The following is a 20,250-nucleotide window of genomic DNA, read 5'->3' as shown; positions in this document are numbered from 1 at the left end:
CCACCTCCCGGGTTCAAGCGATTCTCCTGCCTCAGCCTCCTGAGTAGCTGGGACTACAGGTGCTGCCACCACGCCTGGCTAATTTTTTGTATTTTTAGTAGAGATGGGGTTTCACCGTGTTAGCCAGGATGGTCTCAATCTCCTGACCTCATGATCCACCTGCCTCGGCCTCCCAAAGTGCTGGGATTACAGGCGTGAGCCACCGCACTCAGTCTATGGTGTTCTTTAATTCTGGGATCAAATGAGGCTCAAGCTGGGTACAGTGGCCAACGTTTGTAATCTCAGCACTTTGGGAGGCCAAGTCAGGCAGATCACCTGAGGTCAGGAGTTCAAGACCAGCCTGGCCAACATGGTGAAACCCTGTTTCTACCAAAAAATACAAAAATTAGCTGGGCACAGTAGTGCACACCTGTAGTCACAGCTACTGGGGAGGCTGAGGTGGGAGAATTGCTTGAACCTAGGAGGCAGAGGTAGCAGTGAGCCAAGATTGCACCACTGCACTCCAGCCTATGTGACAGAGTGAGACTCTGCCTCAAAAAATAAAAGGAAAAAAAGAGAGAAAAGAAAAGAAGTAGGAGAGCTGAACTTGAATGTCTCAAAAAAAAAAAAATTAGGCTCACGCGTCTAGTTACTTCTAGTTTCACGTCAATACACGTGTGGTTCTGAGCCACCTAGTAGTCTTTCTTTGGTGATAACACTGTGGGCAGCTGGCTGTCTTCCAACTGTGTGAAAACCATATTTTGCTTCTGTAATCCAAAGTACACAAGAGTCTCACATTTTATTCCTACTATGTCTTACCAGGTCCCTGAACGAGTGAAATCCAACGAACTCTGTCATTTAACTAATAGTATTTATCAATGTTAATTTCTTAGTTTTGATTACTATATGATGGTTATATAAGATACTAACATTGGAGGAAGTTGAGGGAAGGGTATATTGGTAACTGCAGTATTTTGCAACTCTTTAAGTCTAAACCATCTCAAAGTTAAAAGTTTAAAAAAATTCAGGCTTTGGAATTGGTCTGGAAATAAGGATAAAGAAATATTAAAGTTGTTGCCTTCGTTTTCCGGTTCAGGGATTGAGGTACGGTGGTGCCACAGCCTTTAATAAGGAATCCTCTTTAAGGTAGGAAAATACTGGCATCTTTAATAAATAATCCTCAAAATTTAAATAGCTTAACAAGACAAAATTTTTATTTTTCTCTCAAACCACAAGTCCAGTGTGGATATTCTGTCATGACCAGCAGTTGAGGGGTGGATTCCAGGGCACTATGAACCATGACTGGCAATTGATGGGCAAGGTGGGGGTGCTATGTCTCATGGCTGGCAATTGAGGGGTGAGTTAGGGGGTGCTATGCCCCATGGCTGGCAATTAAGGGGTGGGTTGTGGGGAGCTATGCCCCATGACTGGCAATGGAGGGGTGGGTTGGGGAGAGCTACCCCCTATACTGTTATTTCAAGACTCAAGCTAATGGAGGTTCTGCCATCATCAATGTGTGGCTTCCAAGGTTTCCCAGGGGGTCAACATCTACCTGGAAACTGGGAGAGAGTAAAGGGATTGCCCAAGACAATCCCATTTACAATAGCTACAAATAAAACAGAATACCTAGGAATATATTTAACCAAGGAGGTGAAAGATCGCTACAAGGAAAACTACCACACACTGATGAAAGAAATTGCAGATGACACAAACAAATGGAAAAACATCCCATGCTCATGGATGTTAAGATTAATATTGTTAAAAAGACCATACTGCCTACAGCAATCTACAGACTCATTATACCCTATCAAAATATCAATATCATTTTTCACAGTCTTAGAAAAAAAAATCCTAAAAGTTATATAGAACCACCAAAGAATATGAACAGCCAAAGCAATCCTAAGCAAAAAGAACAAAGCTGGAGGCATTACATTACCTGACTTCAAATTATACTACAAGGCTATAGTTACCAAAACAGCATGGCACTGGTATAAAAACAGACACATAGATCAATGGAACAGAATAGAGAACTCAGAAATAAAGCCATACATCTACAGCCAACTGTTCACAAAGGCAACAAAAACATAAACTGGGGAAAGGATATTCTTTTCAATAAATGGTGTTGGGAAAATTGGATTGCCATATGCAGAAAAAAGAAACTGGACCCCTATCGCTCACTAGATACAAAAATCAACTAAAGGCCAGGCATGGTGCCTCACAGCTGTAACCCCAGCACTTTGGAAGGCAGAGGCAGGCAGATCACTTGAGCTCAGGATTTTGAGACAAGCCTGGCTAACATGGTGAAACCCCATCTCTACTAAAAAAAAAAAAAAATACAAAACTTAGCCAGGCGTGGTGGTGGGCACCTGTAATCCCAGCTACTCAGGAGGCAATGGCAGGAGAATCATTTGAACCTGGGAGGTGGAGGTTGCAGTGAGTTGAGACAGCTGCCTCAAAACAAAAACAACAACAAAAAAGTCAACTCAAGATGGATTAAAGACTTACATGTAAGACCTGAAACTAAAAATACTGGAAGAAAACCTAGGGAAAACTCTTCTAGACATTGGTCTAGAAAAAGAATTTATGCCTAAGACCTCAAATGCAGAAACAACTAAAGCAAAAATAGACAAATGGGACTTAATTAAACTAAAAAGGTTCTGTACAGCAAAAGAAATCATCAACAGAGTAAACAGATAACCTGCAGAATGGTAGAAAATATTTGCAAACAATGCATCCAACCAGGGACTGATATCCAGAATTTACAAGGAATTCAAACAACTAACAAAAACAACAAAAATAAGCCCATTAAAAAAGCGGGCAAAGGACAAAAATAGACGTTTTTCAAAAGAAGTCATACAAATGGCCAACTAGCATATGAAAAAATGCTCATCACTAATCAGAGAAATGTAAATTAAAATCACAATTAGATACCATCTTATACCAGTCAGAATGGCTATTGCTTAAAAGACAAAAATAACAGATGTTGGCAAGGATGTGGAAAAAAGAGAATGTTTATACACTGTTGGTGAGGATGTAAATTAGTGCAACCTCTATGGAAAACAGTATGGAGGCCGGGAGCAGTGGCTCATGCCTGTAATCCCAGAAATTCGGGAGGCCAAGGTGGGAGGATCGCTTGAGCCCAGGAGTTTGAGACCAACCTGGCCAATGTGGTGAAACCCCATCTCCACTAAAACTGCAAAAATTAGCCAGGCATGGTGGTACACACCTATAATCCCAGCTACTTGGGAGGCTGAGGCATGAGAATTGCTTGACCCTGGGAGGTGGAGTTTGCAGTGAGCCGAGATCATGCCATTGCACTCCAGCCTGGGCGATAGGGTGAGACTCTGTCTGAAAAAACAAAATGAAAAACAGCACGGAGATTTCTCCAAGAACTAAAAGTAGAACTACCATTCAATCCAGCAATCCCACTACTGAGTTTCGATCCAAAGGACTAAAAGTGGAACTACCATTCAATCTAGCAATCCACTACTGAGTGTCGATCCAAAGGAAAATAAACCATATCAAAAAGATATCTGCACGCGTATGTTTACAGCAGCATTATTCACAATAGCAAAGATGTGGAGTGAACCTAAGTATCCATCAAGAGAGGAGAGGATGAGACAATGTGGTGTGTGTGTATATATATATATGTGTGTGTGTGTGTGTATATATATACATATATATATATACACACACATATGGAGGTCATTATCTTAAGGGAAACAACTCAAAAGCCAAATACCACATGTTCTCACTCATATGTGTGAACTAGAGGAAGTGTCCACATGGTAGCCGAGAGTGCAATGACAGACACTGGAGCCTCGGAAGGGCGGGGGCAGGAGGGAGGTGGAAGATTTAAACAAGACTTAATGGCTTCTTTGTAAACTATTTGGATGGCGGTTCCACTAACAGCCTAGTCTTCACCACTATGCAATATGTGCACGTACCAACACCACACCTGTACTCCATACATTTATACTATTAAAAAAAAAAAAAAAAAAGATTGCCTGAGAGAAGTGTCCCCGTGCAGGCCAGCAGCAGCCCACATCACTCCCACTCAGACCCCACTGGTGAGGACTCAGTGGCCTCGCATAGCTGAAAGGGGCCCTGGGCAGTGCAGCCTCACTGTGTGCCCGGAAGAGGCGCTGAGCTCCGTGCCCGGCTGGGAGACTCCACCACCCGCTCTCATTATCTGTGCAGCTTAATAGCCACCAGGTCTTTCAGAGGGAAGAGGCGTCACTTAGACAGCAGTTAAGCAGCACAAAGGGGCTTGCTCTGGGCACGGAGCCCTCACCTGTGCCCTTCCCATCACAGGTCGTTGTGAGCCAGTCACAGAATCATTAGTGAGAGGTGGCCAGTTTCAAGTTCTCAGTCCGGGTCGTGAGCGTTAAGAAGTAAGGACAGTGCCAAATCATAATTGGTCAAATTTGGTTTGCCACTATAGGTCCAGCCGTTAGGTGAGGACAGTGCAGAATGGCAGAGCCCTTGGGAAAGTGCCTGAGCAGTTCTGATGTGGGAAGGGGCGTGGGCATCTTCAGGGAGCCTCTAGAAAGCTTGATGCTGTTAATATGTGTTTGTTATATGCGCCCGGCCTCCATACTGTTTTCCATAGAGGTTGCACTAATTTACATCCTCACCAACAGTGTGTAAACACTACTGTTACCTCGTTTCATACTCATAACCGCCCCCCTCCACGAATATGGCCACACTAGGACTGAGGAATCTTAGGTTAGAAAAGTCCCAGAATCCACAAAAGAACAAGACACAGTCTTTGCTTTCTAGGCCCCAACACTCGAGTGAAATGGTTGCAGCTGACACGTGTGAGCTGGGCACATAAACCATAAGCCTGAGTGCCAAGGCCCTCACATCAGCCGGCACGTTGGCTCCCAGGGTCCACACCCGTGATGGTCACCCGCTGCCTGACTGGTTTAATGAGCGCTAAGACAACAACCCATTCCTGCAGAATTCTGGTAACTTTGCAGTGGAGGCCTGAGCACCACGGTCAGCCTGTCCGGTCCACTCAATCCCTTCACAGCTGAGACCCCTGTGGTTCTCTGACCAGCGTCCACCTAAGGCTCGCCTGGCAGAGGCACCTGCTTTGGAGGACTCCTAAGAGGGGTGTCATATCATGTCTGAAAACTGCACCCCAGGACACCTCTACCTCCTTACTATCGCATTCAACCTCTGATGGTAAACCCCCAACTCTGAAGAGCAAATACAACTCTAACTCTGCTTAGTTACTAGAAGTCACTATCCCCCCCCAAAAAAAAAAAAAAAACAAAAAAAAACTCTACCAAAAGAAGAAACTCAGCACCCAATCTTAAATTTCCATACTGGCTCTTTTGCATTTCTCTGACACATGCCAGCTTAAACCCAGACACTCATATTTTGCAAACGAAAACTGCTGAAAAGGTAACCTGCCCACCTTCTTCTCCTAGGACAGGCCGACTCCTTTCCATTGGGTCTCTACCCCATTTCTCCTCCTTTAGGATTTCTTCGGGCTTTGCATTCTCTTCCCAGGACCAAAACAGTCCCCTGTAAACCTACTATCCTTTCTTTTCTGTTTTTTATAAAGAGTGAAGGCAGAAGTGACTAAAGCAACGTGCTGATAGGAAGCCAGCACCCGATTTAAGGACAGTGTCTTGTAAGGGCCTGGCCCACCCATCGTCCCTGACTCTGAACAGTGCTGTCTGTTCAGCAGTGCTGAGAGTGAGATTAATTATCCTCCAGTCCAGCCGAGAAGCGGGGGTTGCCACACGGATGTGTCTCCAGCCACTTACCACACAGAGACTTACTCATCACAAGCGCTGAGGATCTTGAAAGGACGCACATTCCTGAGCAATATTTGTCCCTATGCTAATTTGATTCTGGAAAAACCACGCTTCCCCCAGCAAGAAAGGCAAGTGAGAGAAAGAAGAGCAAGCTTTTGCCAAAATAAATGGGAGGAAGAATCCAATTCAACTTCTCCTCGTTGCACGGTTTAATCTCTGCTTTCCATTAGGGAGTTGAAGAGGGACTGCCCCTTCACCTGTTTGCCTCTGTGACTTCAGACAAATCCAGTTGACAACGACAAAGCACCTTCTTTGTCCTTCTCATCAGTTAATTTAAAGGGTGCATGTTTACTAACAGCTTAATCTATCTGGTGCAAACACTCTTTCACATTCTTTTCCTTCATCAAAAACAAAACCCCAAAACCTTCCAAAAACTCACATGGAAACTTCCCGTCTTAAGTCGGCCTGGATGGCAGCATCATAGCTACAGAAATCTTAGCCGCACAACCATGTCTTAGTCGGTTCATGAGCCTCCCTCTCTCTGTGAAATGTCAGGACCAGAAGCTCGCGTTTTGAGTGGCTAGTCTCAGCTTTTACAACTCTTCACACTGCAAACACTGAAGTAGCAAGGAGAGCTCCCTTTGACCCAAAGAAATTCCTTCCTCCAAGAATCAACCGAGAGGAAATCAACGTTTATGTTTCACACACAAAAAAAATTGACAATAAACTTAATTAGACTTGGTATTTTAAATACGCCGACAACTGCTGGTAACTTCACAAACAGAATGAACCAAGTTTACTTTCCTTGAGTTATTACCTAGCTGTATCAGGAAACATTTGTTTCTACCAAAGTGATCACTTGCATGGAGTTTTAACATCAGTTGCAAGAGAAGTATGGTATAATTTTAACACTGTACTTGCTTATATTTTATTTTAAATACAGAGTAATGTTTTAAATTGAATTTAACTATAAAACTTCCATAAAATAAAAATGCATGATCTCATAAAATCAAATCAGTCTTTAATTGTAATAATAAAAATTACATTTAAGTAATGGTGTCTCGGAGTTAATAGCTCCATAAAAGCACCCCTGAAAAGCCAATCTTTGCTACCTGAGTGACTTTTTCTTTAACATTCTGCAATTAAAAGACGAAGTTCTGCCGGGACTCACCATGTGTCTGCTGCGGAACCTCCTACTGGGAGCGAATTTCCAACTGAGCTCGCCAGTGAGTAGTGAAGGGAATGTCGGAGCAAAGGTGTGTTACCTGGGCCCAGAAGATTCCGCTCTCCACGTTTTAACTACAAACCACAGAAAAAGGGCAACGTGAAACCAGGAAACGTTTTTAGAAAATTCTAAAATAACTACCATCTAGAGATAAAGTAATTTTTTTTCCCACTACACACCAGGAATAATGTTTCCCCAGTGTTATACACCATTACTACTCATTTGTGGATTAGGGGATTTACAAGGATGATGTCCATTTTTTTAATGCATCTTGAAGTAAGCCAAGAGTAGATTCCACCTTACAAATGCATTTTATGTCTAAGAAAGGCTTCTTCTGTTCCTTTACATCTTCCAGGTAACAGACATCAAGAAACCCAGCACTGCGGACTTAGCACCCAGGCACACGTTTGCATGTTCCTATTTATTTCACGTGTGCCGACCTCCTATCCTGATGAGGCCTCAAGTCCCCTGAAGACAGGGACTGTGTATTTTATTTTCCCCATGCATTTGCTCTAGGACTGGATCTTCAACACGTACAAGCGGGTGCAGGGAGGGAGGCCCTGAAAATCTTCACCAGCATCAACGCAAAAGGCCAAAGCCAAGCTTGTCTTCAACATCAGCCTCCAAAGGCCCCCCTTCTCTCCCCAGCCTTCACCTCCTCCCACGTTCCCTCCACCAATGCACCGCAGCTTCCTCAGTCTGGAAGTCGCCTGAGGGCTTATGACTCACACAGAATTAGGAATCCAGTCCCACCGGGCAATTCCCAGCTCTCCAAGCCCCTGTGATGCCTGCGGAAGGGGCAGCTGCTGAGCTCCCTAGGGCTGTGGCTACACACTCCCCTCTGCAAGAAACCTGCTTTAATTTCAGGGTTGTCTACCTACACACAAACCTGATTCTAGTAACTCCGTGACAAAGAACCTCTGTTATCTTCCTTCACCTGCAGAATAAAGAGGACCCGCCAAAGCCTCCCAAGGTCTATTGCTTCCTGTTCCTCTTCTCTCACTCCCCCTCTTCCTAGCCTTCCCCTTGACCTCATGTAGAAGATTGTTTCCTACTTTGGAATAAGTGGCTTAGGCCAGAGAGTGCCACGGCTTCTGCATTACTCTCTACCCTCACCCCGGCCACCAGCGCTGGAGCCACAGCCCTGCATCTGAGCTCTGTGGCCAAATGCACACCCACCTGGTCAAGACTGCCAGCCACACACCCCAGCCTCCATCACCCGCACCCACACTGACAGAGGCTGCCCACGAGCAGGCCCCAGGGGCTTCCAAGACCAGGACTGTGAGGGATCATTTGACTCATCAACAGGACAGGATAATACTTGTATTTTTAAAAGAGTCTTACGCGCTGCGTGAAGAAAGGCTGGGCAGGCGTGGGTGGTGGGCAGGCTGCCATGTCCATGAGACCAGAGTTCCAGGCTTCCTCGTTTAGCCTCTGTCCTTCCACACAGTGCAGGCAGCAGGCAGTGAGGACAGGCCCCGGATGACCAGGCGGGTGCACTGGGACGGCAGGGGTCCTGGTGGGACGTCATCTGGCCACCTAGCCCATGGGCAACAGAGAGAAGAGGGCAGATTCAGGACACATTCGAGAGAGAACCCGCAGGATTCAAGTCATCACATAGGGTGGATTCAGTAAAAGGTATCAGGGATGAGGCCCAGGTGTGTGACGTGAGCAGCTGGGTGGATGGGATGTGGAGGCTAAACCAGGGGCCACTGCAAGAGCCCCACGTCTAGGCCAGAGGGCTGTGAGCTCCACACCAAGAGAACAGGAGACAAGTCGTGCAAAGGGAGGTGCCTTACCCACAGCTATGCGGCCTGGAGCCCAGCAGAGAGGTCCCCCTGGAGATATCACGTGGAGCAGATGACAGTGGAGGCAGGGGATGCGATGGGATCCCACCAGGAGGGCCTGAGAAGGGGAAGACAGGAGGCCTGGGCTGACACTGGAAGGCAGATGGAATGGATGGCCCCTGCAAGGTGAGGAGCCCCTGCAAGGTGAGGAGCCCCTGCAAGGTGAGGAGCCCCTGCAAGGTGAGGCCCAAACAGGAGAGTGAAGACCCCATGGCCAAGGCTGCCAGAAGCAGAGGGAAGCCTGCTTTCCCTAAGCTCATGAACTCAAGACTAAAAAGGAAAAAGAAAATCTTTCTTATTCAGTTGTATTATCACTAAAATAACAAGTACTTTATCCTCTTTTTCTTGGAACTGTTCTGTTTTTTTTGCTGCAATATTAGATAAAATGGGTTTCTTAACCTAAAAATTCAAATACAGTTTATAGCTTGTCACAAGTAAACTACAGCATTTAAAAAAAAAAAATGATTTACAAAGGTACTTTGGGGAAGATATTCATGACTGAATGGAGACTACATAAAACGAAATGAAGTGAAATCATTCAAGGAAAAGACAGAACTTCTCATCAGAAAGCATTTATAGCTAAGTCTAAGCCTAAAATTAAATAGTTAAAATTTCCAGCACTTCTGCTGTTGTATGAGGTTCATGATCGCCCTGCCACAGTTGACCAGTTGGGCCATTAGAAACAGAAAGGTACAAAATTGCGGAACAAGTGTCTCGTGCACACTTGCCCTTGCTAGGTGCTGCTCAGGTCTGTGCTCTATGAAATGCAATTGGACTGCAAATATGTATGTATATATTTTTGATAATGAATTTAATAAGTAGCCAACATCTCATAATATAGAATTTAGCTGTCATTGTTTTCAGCTAGTTTTAACTGGGAGCCCTTAACTAAAGAATAAAACGTATTCTTATCTCTATAACTAGATAATTATAATCTATATAATTAATTCTATCTTATTCATCTGCATGGAAGAAGGAAGTTTACTTTCTCTTGCAGAAATCAGTTCGCCTCTCCCCACACAGCACCCTCATCACTTGGCTCCTGCAGCCAAGCTGCACCTGGGCACAGCACCTGGGCACCTGGATACCACTCCTTGCCCACACCTGGGCACCCCACTGCTGGCACCTGGACACTGCCCTGCCCCCCTCACCAGGGGACCACCTGGTCTCCCACACCTGGGCACCACCCCACCCCCCCACACCTGTGCACCACTCCACTGCTGGCACCTGGGCACCGTCCTGCTCCCTTCACCAGGGGACCACCTGGACCCCACACCTGGTCATCACCCCACCCCCCTTCATCTGGGCACCGCCTTACTCCCTCACCTGGGCACTGCCCTGTCCCCCCTCACCAAGGGACCACCCGGCACCCCACACCTGGGCACCACCCCACCACCCCTCACCTGTGCACCTCCCCCACCTAACCTGGGTACCATCCTGACCCCCTCAGCAGGGGACCGCCCAGCCCTCCACACCTGGGCACCGCCCCACTCCCCTCACCTGGCACCTCATCACCCAGCCCACGGCACCCCGCAGCCTGGCCCCAGGCCCACCTTCCAGGGCTCCCCGCGAAGCCTCCTGTCCGCTCAGCCCCACGCGCGGCACCACAGGTCCCGTGGGTTCCACCTTCCCAGCGCCTCTGAGGCCTCGCGGTCCCTTCTCCCCGCACCCGAGCGAAGCCCGGCAGATAAATCTCTGGGGACGGCGCCTCTCCTGCCCCAGCCCCGGGGTCTCCCGTCTCACCCCACGCAAAGGCAATCTGGGCCGTGACCTCCGAGGCCCCCAGATCTGCCCCCCGAGCGAGGCGGGCAGGGAGAGGACGCGCGGCCCCCACCCACTCAGCTCCCAGCGCGGAGTCCCGGGACCACCTTGCGGAGAAAAGTCGGCCCGCACCTGCCGCGGAGGAGAAGCTGGGGGTGGGGGACCCAGGAACTCCGGCTCGGTCCAGGCGGGGCACCTGGAAAAGCCTCGCGCGGGGCGACTCGGGACGGCGGCGAGGAGGGAGGCTCCGCGGACGCCCGTGGGGCGGCCCGGGACGGCAGGTGCCAGGCGGAAGAGGAGGCGGCCCGGGGCACCCGAGCTCAAGCACCGCTCCCCCGACGTGCATCCGGCCCTGGGCGCCTCCCCCTTTACTTGGCTTCCTCCCCCACGACCACCCTCGGCCCACCCTCCAAACACAGGGGCGCCCCGCGCTCCCCCTGCGAGGCCACGCGAGCCCCGAGCCCCGCGCACCGGGCTGCAGACGGGAGACGGGCTCCAGCCTCAGGAGGCCCCAGACTTGCTGGAAAGGCAGGTGTGTTTAAAAATGGAACGGAAAGCTCTGTTGACCGGAAAAAGAAGTATTTACAAATCATTCTGGAAATGTAGAGACCGCGGGGGAGAAAACGGATGCCTCCTAAACCTCCATGCGATCTTCCGAGGACTGGAGGACACCGGGCCCAGCCCCTGCAGCCCCGTGGGCTCCGCGATGACCCCACCCGCTTCCCCACCAGCCCGTTCCTCCAACTGCGGCTGCTGCGTCCCACCAGGCTCCTTCCTGGCCCTGAACACACGGCGACGTTCCTGCCCCCACGTCCACCTGAGGAGGCTCTTTCTCAAGCCCCTGCCTGGTACCCATCCGCCCCTCTGGCTTCCTGTCAAATGGACAGATGCTTAGTTATTCCTCGTTTTGCGGATGTTAAGTGATTTTTTTTTTTTGAGATGGAGTCTCACTCTGTGGCCAGGCTGAAGTGCAGTGGCGCAATCTCGGCTCACTGCAACCTCCGCCTCTGGGGTTCAAGCGATTCTCCTGCCTCAGCCTCCCTAGTAGCTGGGACTACAGGCCCCTGTCACCACGCCCAGCTAATTTTTGTATTTTTAGTAGAGTCAGGGTTTCACCATGTTGGTCAGGATGGTCTCGAACTCCTGACCTCAGGTGATCCACCCTCCTCAGCCTCCCAAATTGCTGGGATTACAGGCCTGAGCCACCGCGCCCGGCCACCAGTCTTCTTAATTTAAGCGATAAGCACCTTGAAGGTGCCGTGGACTCATTATTAGATCAGATAAGTCGACTTCGTGCTGATCATAAATAATCTACAACCTTGTCCAATTTACTTACTTTCTTCTCAATTTACTCTTCTACAGAGGAAGGACGATGAGCCAAGTAATCTTAGTTGTTCCCAAGGGGATTTTTATTGTCACATATTTTCTCCTATCTGTGAGTATCACAGGAGAGCAAGCACTCAATATGTCCTTGCTTATTGGGGTTTTTTCCTCTTTAATATCTTACAATGAAGGCATATTGGAAGGTAGGAAAAGCCCTGGTCCATGCCAGGGGAGCTGTCCCAGGCTCCCAGCCCCCCAACGACATCTACAGAATTCTAGAGATAAGAGGCACCTAAGCGAGTCTTTATCTACCCTCCCCAGTGAGCAAACAGGAAAGCTGTCAAGAATTTCGGAACGCCCAGTTCTGCACGGTCCATTGTTTGAAACTGAACTCTGGACCAAAAGTGCTTACAGTGAAGCCCAACGTTTATGACACGATCTTAGCGGGGTCAGACCGCTCTGAGAATGGTGTTAGCTGGTGATTCTTTTCCTACTAGTTAAAGAAAACAGTATATCTCGAAAATTCTGGTTTTGGCTAATTCCTAAATAAACAGAACACGAGGAAGTAATTACTCTTGGCATAAATCTAGTATCTAGAATTATAGGATTTCTTCCCACAAAATGTCAAAGTTGGACTTAAATCAACACATGTCACATCATTGTCATTCCTTAAAATTAGAAACAATTTCAAATTGTTTCAGAACAACTTATCAGTGACTATAAACCAGAACTGAACATTTAAAATAATTTTTATTTCATGGACCTCCTACAAGCTTAGTGTATGGAAAAAGTGCTAAACACAAAATTATCTGTGAGTTCTGAATAAATATTTACCAATTCTATCACTATCACTTATTACCTCTCTGAACGAGTCTCTTAGGCTCTAACTCTGGGCTGGTTGGCCTTTTTTGTTTTTGTTTTTTTCTTAACTTAGAATGTGCTTCCCATTTGAAAAGGTAGAATGAGGATTAAATAAGACAATTTATGCAAAATTACCTAAAATAGTGCCTGGTGAGTAGTAAATGCTCTGTAAATATGTGTTCCTTTCTAGTATCCTTTCCAATATTAGAAAGATTTGCCTTGTAAAACTGTCCATTTTAAAAGAAGCAATAGGGCTAAAGTGAACTGTTGTGGAGATGAGTCCCAGCACACACCAAGGGAAAGTTCTAGCACAGCACTGATCGGTGCTTAGGAGGAAAAGTAAATCAGATTTGATTTTTCAGTATTCTTATACTTAGAACATAAAACACCAGATTCTAACCTAATCCCCATTTGAGGCTTATAGAAGACAAATTAAAGACAAAAATACATAAATAGTATTCATTCCCTTGTCCTAAGACTCCACAGCTACGTCTTGAGATTCCCCCTTGAATCTTCACTGCATTGGACGCTGGGGTGCTGAACTTGAACGTGCCCCGTGCTTAGAGATTGAGTCAGGAGCTGCATCTGTGCCTCCCGAGCACCTGGTGTGTGCCTTGCTGGGGAGCTACTTAGTCCCACTTCTGTTTCTGAATTCAGGAAGAAAAGTGGAGGAGCCGGCAGCAAGCAGGAGCCAGAGGGCAGGAGGCCCTGGAGCAAGAACGGGCAGCTGGTCAGAGGCCCAGCACTGCAGCCAGAACTTTCTTCTTTTGTCGCTGGCTACGAAGAGAAAGACTGGTTTGAAGTTCCCAATAGGTTTCAAGTACTACTTTAGGCTCCAGAGTATGAAGAGATGAATAGGAAAAAAAAAAAATCCCTTCTCTTAGGAAATTCAAGGTCTAGCAGAGACACAGGCACAAAGTCACCATCACGATTTTCTCTCTGATGTGCTAGGAAGACTTGCCTGTGCGGACAGGGAGTTACAGATGCTGGGATGCCTTGCCAGAGAGGGCACGTGAGCCAAGTCTTGCAAGATGAGTACTGCTGGGGAAAAGGGGTATTCCAGGAACGTGGTTCTCTAGCTTTTAGCTGCATCAGAGTCACCCGGGCTCATTAAAGCATGGATTTCTGGGTCTCCTTCCTAGAGTTTCGGATTCAGTGAGTCTGGAGTGGGGCCCGAGAATCTGAATGTCTAACAAGTTCCCAGTTGCTGCTGCTGCTGCTGCTGCTGCTGTGAGAATCAAGTTTGAGGACTGCTGTGGAGAAAGCGTGGCCAGAGCCCAGTGGAGACAGAAGATGAAGACACTGCTGAGACGCATACGCCGGGGCCCGCTCCCCAGAGCATCGGACTGCATCGGGGCGCTTTTCAAGCTCCCAGGTGATTCCAATGGACAGCCCAGGGTTAAACATCAGTTCCTGGCAACTTCTCTATTCAATCATGAGCGAAAGATGAGGCATGTCCTGTTTCTCCCAGCTCTGTGTCATTCCCAGACGTACTGGGTATTCTTTAATGCTCCGCCTCAGTCATGGATTCAAGGTTGCCCAAGACAGAGTCAGCATCTCCCCTGGAGCTACTGTTCCTCCCGGATGAGCTGAGCTACCTAATGGCCTGGAGTGGGGCCTGTGCACTGTGGTCTGCTCACTGATTTCTTGGGATGAGTCTTAGCCGTGCCTTACACTAAATTATAAGCTCCACAGAGCAGGGACTTCCGTTTCCTGCCTGCTGCTGTCCCCCACTGCCCAGCACAGGGCCTGGGACAGAGCAGGTGCCCAGTGTTAACTTTTGCTGAGCGAATGCCCTGGGAGTCACTAAAGCCTTTTGTGTGGGAATGCCTGTGGAATCTTGCCTTTTACACACAGCTTGCCACTGAACTTTGTGCGTGTGATTTAAAGAAAGAAATAGAGACCATCTTTGGTGTTGCAATGCCTAGCATTTCAGCCAGGCATCTCAAAACAGAACCGACGTGATTCATAGGAGCTGGAGGAAAGGGATTCATCAGGGAATTGGCTCACTTGATTATGGAAGCTCGGGAGGCCCATGGCAGGCCGTCTGCACGCTGGAGACCCTGGGAAGCCGGCAGCGTGGTTCAGATCACATCCAAAGGCCTCAGAACCAGGGAAGCCAGTGCTGTAACTCTCAGTGTGAGGCAGAAGGCCCAAGTACCAGAGAGGGTGGTGCACAGGGGGCTGGTGTGAGTCCCTGAGTCCAAATGCCGTACAGCCTGGAGTTCCAATGTCCAATGGCAGGAGACAAAGGGCGTCCCAGCTCTGGAAGAAGGGGCCAGAATCCACCTTTCCTCTGCAATTGTGCTCGATCCGGGCCCCCCTAGCCGACTGAAGGATGCCACCCACATTGACAACAGATCTTCTCCACTCAGTCCACTGACTCGCACACCAAACTACTCTGGAAACTCCCTCACAGACATGCCTGGGGCAGCACATTCATTCTAATCAAACACCAGGCCAACTGGACTTCCCTTTTAGCAGAAGAGGGCCATGCCCAGGGCCCAATGAAGCATAAGAATAAATGGTGCTTTGTCAGGTATCTGGGCATCCCTTAACACCCTGTCACCTTGACATCCAAAATCCACCATCCCAAGCTCCCCCTTTGTCACTTTGGTACCCATACACATCTCCTTAAACCATGTTTAACCTCCAAATAAAGACAATAATAAGGTCATATTTCTGCCTAGCATGATACAGCCAGGCTGTATACAACCAAAATCACATAGCAAACCATGCTGCGGTTTGAACATGCTCCTTCCAAAATCCAGGTGTTGCCAATGGGATGGTATTAAGAAGTGGATCTTTAAGAGGCGATTAGGCCATGAGACTAAATGCCCTTGTAAAGGGGCTTGCTGGAGGGAGCTGGCTGTCTCCTGTCTTCCGCCAGTGGTCCTCCAGCTCTAGCTGCATCAGAATCACTGAGGACACAGCAAGAAGGCCCACACCAGATGCCAGCACCTTGATCTTGGACTTCCAGCCTCCAGAACTTTGGGCAAATTAATTTCCATTCTTTGTAAAGTACCCAGTTTCAGATATGCTGTTGTAGCAGCACAAACGATGAAGACACCTTTACCTGGTAAAGGTAAAGAGAATCTTGGATGCAAGTAATAGGTAAGCTTTAAAATTCCTGAGGTAAGATCTGTAAGACCTAATGACAAGAAACACAGCTTATTGCTTACTTGAGTGTCTGTTCATTTTAATTTATCAATAGAATCTTCATATATCTGATTTGGAAATATTCTTTAAAACTTTTTTGCAGGGAGGCAGGGAGAGTTTGCCCCACTTCTCCTGTGTTCTTTTTTTTTTTTTTGAGATGGAGTCTTGCTCTGTCACCCAGGCTGGAGTGCAGTGGCCGGATGTCAGCTCACTGCAAGCTCCGCCTCCCGGGTTCACGCCATTCTCCTGCCTCAGCCTCCCGAGCAGCTGGGACTACAGGCGCCCGCCACCTCGCCCGGCTAGTTTTTTGTATTTTTTAGTAGAGACAGGGTTTCACCGTATTAGCCAGGATGGTCTCGATCTCCTGACCTCATGATCCGCCCATCTCGGCCTCCCAAAGTGCTGGGATTACAGGCTTGAGCCACCGCGCCCGGCCTCTCCTGTGTTCTTACGCTTCACCATGAACTGGGTGTTTTCCGACCACAAAGCCACAGCAGCTCTCCGTTCTTGAGTTGAAGTGGCGAATATTGGCTCCACCCAAGATGATTCTAAAGCACAAGCCGCATGGGCGCATGGCTCAGATCCCCGTCTCAGCAATCTGCCACGTCACATCCTCTCGAGCATGCTGCAGCCTGGGGAACAGCATCCTCCACCTGCTGACTGAGAAATCAAAGGTTCAGGCCTCGTTTACAGATGGTTGTACACAATACGTGCTACATTGGCCCAGAAATGGAGAGATGGCTCTGAAGGACAGCGTTGAGGGAAATATTTGCAGTGGGCAGGACGCCCAGCAAAGTACCTGGCTGTTCATTTTGCCCCAAAGAGAATATGGCCTGAGACTGCAGGAGCCATCAGTATGAACAGATGGCCCGGGACTTGGAAGGAATACAGCTGGAAAACTGGTAACAGGGCAGGCTCTGCAGGAACTATGTGGATAGACTTCTTAGAGGACACAGAGTATGGACACATTTGTGTTACATAGGAAAGCTTTTGACCAAAGGGCAACTTCACCAGAGAAGGCTTAGAACAGATCCCAATCTTTCTGGCACCAGAGACCAGTTTCATGGAATGTAATTTTTCCATGGACCTGGGATGAGGATGGTTTTGGGATGATTTGAGCACGTTACATTTGTGTACTTTATTTCCATTATTATTACATTGTAATACATTGTATTATTACATTGTAAATAATCATACAACTCACCGTAATGTAGAATCAGTGGGAACCCTGAGCTTGTTTTCCCGCAACTAGCCGGTCCCACCTGGGTGTGATGGGAGGCGCTGGCTGCACACGGGCACCAGGAAACTCTGTCATGATGAGTGTGTTGTTCATTGTGATTTCGATGGTGGTTACAAGACAGTTTGCATTTGCTAAAATTCATAGAATTATAACATTTTAAAGGTGTATGTGTTTTTTAGCTCAATATGCTTGAATTAAAATACACCAGGTACATACGTATAAATGCACAGGAATATTATTACTGCAAAACACATAACAGAAAATGTCAATAACTAAAGGCATGCTTGAATAAATAGTTGTATCTGGACCATGCGTTATTCTGCAGCTATTAATGATCATTTTAATATACAAGTTTAAAAGTCCTACTAATAACTCTGCAAATGCAGATTTAACAGCATAGCTGAATTTTTTGAGAATCATTCTCTAGAAGAGTACAGACTTAGGTATGCAACAATGTTCCTCATTCCAAACCTCTTTATTTTGCCGTTTTATTGATCTGAGCCATTGTCTGTTAAAAATCAGAAAGGAAATGGAAGTACACAGCTATCCTGGGACACGATTAATTTATCTCACAGAATAATCAACCCAAGCGCAATAAAAAGAATCTGAGACCAAATGTTCACATTAAGATTATATGCTGTTGCTTTTCATCCAGTTTTTATGGTGTGTAAACAAGGATTTGGTGGAGCCTTGACTTCTAAAAGGTCATACTGTGCGACACTGCTCTAAATCTTTGTCTGGTCTCACAACAAGGTGAGTTTCCTTAATGCTGCCACGAATCAGGTAAAAGGCACGCCAAGGTGAAAGTTAAATAAGAAACGATCTCAAATAGCATTTTTTAAAAGGCAAACATCAACCTTGTAAGTATTAAAAGCACGTTCTAAAATCCACTCTGATGACAGTTGAAGAAAGCCGCCTTTATGTGCACGGAGTCCTGGCTCTGCGCGGTCTTTTAAATGCGAGTGTTTACCTAAGGCTGCAGGCCAGGACCAGGCTCTGGCCTTGAGGAGGTGCCTTTGGGTTGCACACAGTGAACCCGATCTTTAACTCATAAATCGCTCTACACCTTTGTCTCCCCGGAGAAAGGCAGAGGTCTGCTCTCTCACAAGAACGTACAAGCCTCTTTAAAGTCAGGTGGCTTTTTACTCTGCGTCTCCATGCTTGTTGATTTAGAGTCTCTGTGAGTGACAATGCACATCACTGGCCTTTTTTTTTTTTTAGCTCTGTCATCTGTGCTACTGAGTGTACTTTGCCTCAGATCAAAGTTGAAAGCTTCTAGAAAGATACACAAACCACAATGTGACAAATAGCATGCTGTGTTTGACACAGCAAACAATAAATTACTTTCATCAATCCAGATAAAGAATCCCATGTTTTCAATGCTAATTCTGATGTCTGAAATGATAGAACTTTACTACACTCTCAAAGAATGAGGAGCTTTAAATAATGAGGAAAAGACACAAAACTCACATACCACAAGTTCTGAAATTGCCATTGTTTGAAAACCTGTGGTTTCAACTTGCTAAATTAAAACTTAAATGGAATGGTCTATATTCAAATAAAACATGTTCATTTGTCTCCATTTTCTTAGTTTAAAAACAATTTTTCTGTGGTATATCTGTACCCAACCAGACTGTATCAAAACAAGGTTTCAATATTATTTAACAATTCTACAACAGCCTATTTCTTTCCCGTGTAAACTTTTGCCACAAGGTGCCCATTAATAAGGAATGGCATTGAATAAAGTTCCACATAGACACTCATTTGACCCGGGTGGTACGTCTCATTGGCCATCGTCTGAGACCAAAGTGAAGAAAGGACACTGCGTTTCCTGAGCACTGCTGCCCACTAGGCCCTGGCAAAGGGCCTCACAGGATACCTAATTTAATCCCTCTACAGTCCCCTGAGGCGGATATTATCACTCCCATTTTCCAAATGAGGAGACTGAAGTTCAAAATAAGTGCAGTAAGTTGCCCAAGACCACACGCACCCAGTGAGAGAGCCGAGATCTCCACCTGTCCTTTTATTTGTGAAACCCCAACTATGACACTGTGGTGGGAACATTTCCTTCCGATGAATGAGTTACTCTAACATTTAAAAACGGATGCATTCACCTTTTCTGTCAGAATCCTGCCTGAATCCAGGAGAAACCCTCCTGTGATTTCACCGGGTACAAAGTAGTTTAACGTACTTCTACCACCGGACATTCTGAATTCCACATCCTTCGGGTGCCCACTCCGGGTGGGTACTGGGCCGCGTGGTGAGGACGAACAGTTCAGAAAACAGGAAAAAAATATTTTGGATCCCAGGGGAACTGTGTTTTCCACTTATAAAAAGTATGCACATATATGCACTTTCTATAGACATATATATGTGTTTGGATTCGGACGTCCCTCCAGAACCTGAAAGTTCAACTGTGGCCAGCGGTCACCCCTCCACAGTCTCAGCGGGCTCCACCCCGCACGTGTCAGCGCCGCGACTCGGGATCCTCGAGAACCACGATTTGGGAGTGGGCCGGTTTAGGGTCAGCAAACACGCTGGGCTGAATGTATCATCACAGAACCCAGAAGGGAAACAGCAAAGCGGTGTTGGCGCCCCGGGCCTTTCCTGCGTTGGCACTGGCCGCGGGGCCCAGGACCCGGGACGTTGGCGCCCGCAGAAGGGAAGGCCCCGGCCGCCCTGCTCCGCTACAGCTGCAGGCCTCTGCGGTGACGGGTGGGGGCCAAAACCCTGCAGAAAAGTCACCGTCACACGCGGAGTCCAAAACTCCCCTTTCCCCGCTGGAACCACTTTCTCCAAAGGGCTCCGCCCCGCGCTCTCCCCCACTCCGCGCGCCCCCAGACCCCTCATCCCCTCGCCCTCCCCCTCCTGCCCCGCGACCCTCCTCGCCCCCACCCCGCGTCCCTGCGCCGGGGCTCCAGCAAGGTCCCTGCCGCTTCCCGCGCCGCGCGCCCCGCACCTGCCCACAGCCCATCCCCTCCCTGCAGCGCAGCGCTCTGGGTTCGGGTCTCTGCCCTCTCCTCCCGCCCTTCCCGCCGGTCTTCTTGGCTTCCGTGTTCCCCTCCCCAGTCGGGCGTCACCCCC

The 20,250-nt window shown here is 47.7% G+C and overlaps 1 long non-coding RNA gene across 7 annotated transcripts in view; it reads right to left on the bottom strand.

Moving 5' to 3' along the window:
* Positions 1 to 20,250, bottom strand: part of LOC105474968 (uncharacterized) — a 244,328-nt gene that overhangs the window by 203,465 nt on the left and 20,613 nt on the right. For 6 of the 7 annotated variants that reach the window (XR_011621815.1, XR_011621816.1, XR_011621813.1 and 3 more), the window contains exons 3-5: positions 8,775 to 8,880; positions 8,320 to 8,514; positions 6,922 to 7,049 (exon numbers count right to left, since the gene is read on the bottom strand). This is a non-coding gene — a long non-coding RNA (uncharacterized lncRNA). Of the gene's footprint in view, positions 1 to 546; positions 7,050 to 8,319; positions 8,515 to 8,774; positions 8,881 to 20,250 lie in introns of those variants that run through there. The other variant, XR_011621814.1, reaches the window with a different exon arrangement.

This window comes from Macaca nemestrina, chromosome 4, assembly GCF_043159975.1.
Source record: "Macaca nemestrina isolate mMacNem1 chromosome 4, mMacNem.hap1, whole genome shotgun sequence".
Lineage (NCBI taxonomy): Eukaryota > Metazoa > Chordata > Mammalia > Primates > Cercopithecidae > Macaca > Macaca nemestrina.
The sequence above is the reverse complement of the archived record's forward strand: the minus strand, read 5'-3'. Positions and strand labels throughout refer to the sequence as shown.